We start from the raw sequence: 3,884 nt of genomic DNA, 5'->3' as shown, positions 1-3,884 counted from the left end.
CCAGCAATCAGCTAATTGTCGGTTCCAGCCTGGGGACTGCACCAGAACCTTGAACCAGCTCTGGTGAGGTCCTGGGGCTGAGACCAACAATGACCTGATTGTCACTTCCAGCTCTGGGACTGCACTGAAGTCTCCAACTGGCTCCAGTGTTGTTCTGAGGCTGAGACCGACAATCAGCTCACTGGATCACACTGGTTCATCAGGCACCCAGCTTTCAACTTGCCAGTGCAAGGGGAGCCTGGAATCATGATCTCAGACTCCTTCTGCACTGGCAAGTGTAAATGGTGTGACTGAGATCTGAGCCCTCATCCCAAAATTGCTCATGCGGCATGGCAGGGTACAATGGTTGGGATGGGGGCACAGATCCCACTGTGCCATTAAGTGAACATATGCCAGGGTCCTAAGCCAACATCTGCACAGAAACATTTCCATGCACAATAGCAATGACTGGCAACATGAGTTGAGATGGTCAGCTTGCCACAGAGGTAGGCAAAAGAAGAAATTCAAGGACTCCAGCATGGTGGAGGTCCCATTAAAGAAAAGAGAATCTTCACTGCTAGCAGGACAATCTACTCACTAAAAGTCTGAGTTAAAGCCCATAGACATCAGTGGTGACAGCCATCCATTTGGATTATGCTCTTTAGCTCTTAGGTTTGGCCTTTACAAACACTACTAAGCATAATGTTTACCCCTGCTCGCAAATACTGCCATCAAAGGGGTTACAGTATTTACAACGAGAGCTGGACTTAAAGGTGGGCAACATTGGGCAGCAATCCAGGATGCCATGATCAGGGGGGTGCCACACACACGTGTAGGCCGCCCACACTCACAGCAGCGCTCTCCACCCACTGCACCCCAGCCAATTCCGACCCCAGACAGGAGAAGCGGTGCACAGCACAGCCCACCTACCGGGAGCACCATGCTGCCCTACCTCCCTGACAAACTGCGCCTCATCCCCTGCCTGCCTCTGCCGGCAGCAGCACTGCTAACTTGGTGGAGGTGCGGCTTTGGGGGGGCTCCCCAAATACAACTTCTCCCAGGATGCCATTTTCCCTAAGCCCGCTTTGCTTGCCAAGTGAGTGCTGTGCTCTGCAGGATGTGTTTGCAGGAACAGGCTTATAATGTAATCTACTTTAAGATTCTCGAGGACAAATGTGGTATAGAAACGTAAAATATTTGGTATGAAGCTATCCAACTGAAAGCCACAATTGATTTTGAACACAATGCAGTTTCTAAGCTAAGCAACACAGCCCTTAGAGAGCCGATGACCCTAGAACTCTTCTCTTCACCAGCTCTTTGTGAAAAACCAGGTCAAATGCAATGCTTTAGTACTTGTCTTTGAGGACTGGACTGAATTACCTGAAAGATCATCTCACACTAGATATTCTTGGGTTTTCATTACACCCTTTTCTGTTACCTTAGGCAGGCTTTTGCCAGGAGCTAAGTTTCTCCTAGTGCTTAGAAAGCATTCAGGCTTGGGCCCAGCCTGAGCACCACCACTGCTGTGCCACACTGAGGAACTCCTGCTGAGAAAGTTTGGCCTCCAGAGTGTTAGAGAGAGTAGGACCTGGGTCCTTCATGGGGGCTAGGTTCCCCTCTGCTCTGTGAAGATGAGGATGTGTGAACTAGCCAGGGGCATATATAGCCACACCAATCATTTGTGAGGGACCACTGAGGTGGCTTCTGTTGTTTGTGGCAGCTTTTATTTCACTGGCAGCCATTTCTTTGTTCACCTGTGTGGGACCACTGATGAAGCTCCAGCTAAGTGGAATCACAGAAAGTGAAGGTTGGAAGGGACCTCAGGAGGTCATCTAGTCCAACCCGCTGCTCAAGGCAGGACCAGTCCCAACTAGATCATCCCAGCCAAAGCTTTGTCTAACTGGGTTTTGAAAACCCCCAAGGATGGAGCTTCCTCTGGAGTAAGAGGAAAGCCTTTGAAGCAATCAGCTGAGTAGCAGGCATGTAATTCAGCAACTCTCTGCACACTAAAGTGGGTCATGAAGCACATGGATAAGAAAAATCTGGATTCTCCCCTATTAGTATGTTTCCAGTTGGGCAATCTCTATATTTTCTTTCCATCATCCTTTGTGCCACACCTGAAGTCATCTTCTTTGTTGTACTCCTCATTAGAGCTGGGACTAACTGGTTCTTTGCTCACCAGCAGTTTCAGAAATAATGTTAAAAAAAACTATTTCAGGTCAAACGAACAAACAAACAAAAATAAATGTTCTGATGGACCCTAGAGGGGGAAGCAGTTCATTTCACATCTCGCTTCATTCTCAACAATTCTACATTTTAAGAGGTTTATTTAAAACATGCTTTTGAATAAAAGGAAAAGAAATATCACAAGGAAAAGCAATTAAAAAAAAAATGTTCCATTTAAAAAATGTCACAATGAAACATTTCAGTCTTTTGTATGTTTTTGTTTTTTGACTAACAGGATTCAGCAAAACCAACATGGATTTGCCGAGCATTTCATTTTGACATAAAACAATGTTGTGCTCATGAATCTGCAGTTTGTGGGGGTGGAAGAAGGTTCAAATGAACACTTCCATGCACCTCTGTCTCCCCCTGCCCCAGAGCTGTGGGCTCTGTGAAATGGCACAGACCTTCCAGCTTCACCTGCCAGGGAATGACATACCAAGGTCCAGCTAGTGGTGTTACTATCCAACAGCTTTGCGATCAGCTTCTTATGGAGGTGATGCTGGGACAGACAGTGATCCCCAGCCCTGTTAAAATGAACAGAGTTACTGAGGTGCCCAGCAGTTTGCAGGATCTAGCCCTATGTCAAGAGACAACCACAAACCACAACAATGCAATACTGTCCACACAAACTAACACAAAATAAAAACACCAGCAATGCTTTCCATAGCAGAGTGATAGCTTAAAACAAAAACAGAAAAAGAGAGAACAACCAACTATGCAAATATTTGGAACCAGGGATATAGGTTGTAGCTGTGTTGGTCTAAGGACATTTACCCAAAGAACCTTGTCCACAAATATTTGGAACTGTAATTTCACAGGATAGAGAAGCTAAGCATACCAGGTTTTTTTTAAAGTACTAGACTAAGCTGAGTTCAAATTTACCATTAAATCTAAGAACTGTAAATAAATTGAGACTTTTTGTATAGTAATAAGTGCCTCAATTTGAAAATAATAGGAATGTGTCCGTGCTGATGCTTCTAGGCATGACTTATCAGAGATAATCAAGTGATGTTTTACTAAAATCATCTTAAGTGGAAGCTGATGAACTGCTGTCAACAGAACTGTGTTTATCTCATACTGGGCAGGGAGCCACTGTCTTTGCCCAGCTCTTTGAATACATTGGCAGCTTTATGTTTCCTGGCTTGCATTAGGCCCATTTATGTAAAATTAATTAATAGACCAATGCATTTAAATAACCACAAGCCATTAAAAAAGCAAACAAAAAACCAAATAGCTATTCCTCTGAGGTGCCTGCAAGCTAAAGACTATTCTGTTACACATAAGAACCTGAAAGGCTATTGAAACAAAATCAATTGCTTAATTTTTAGTTTCCTAACTGAGACAAGTAGAAACATACAAGAAAAATGAAGGATAGGAATAAACTATGTTAAAATAATTAACTCTTAAAGCATTTAACTATCCAAGATGTTATTACTGACACAAGTAAGGAAATGTGTTTCTTAAGTGTATGATTTTTTTTTAACTGACAGTGTCCCTTTAATGAGATGAAAAGAGGAAATAAAGGGGTGGGGATGGGGGTGGGAGAACAAGGGAGTTTGTGAGCTGGAAGGGCTGAAGGAGTTAAAGTTACAGTCATCCTTTTCTAGCGTGATTTATGAGGATGATGTGTAATGTTTCAGCCCCCTAAGAATGTCTCTCCTCCCTCCCTGTTTTGGAGT

The sequence above is a fragment of the Alligator mississippiensis genome, chromosome 1 (assembly GCF_030867095.1).
Source record: "Alligator mississippiensis isolate rAllMis1 chromosome 1, rAllMis1, whole genome shotgun sequence".
In the NCBI taxonomy this organism is placed as follows: Eukaryota; Metazoa; Chordata; order Crocodylia; family Alligatoridae; genus Alligator; species Alligator mississippiensis.
Note: the sequence above shows the minus strand (reverse complement) of the source record.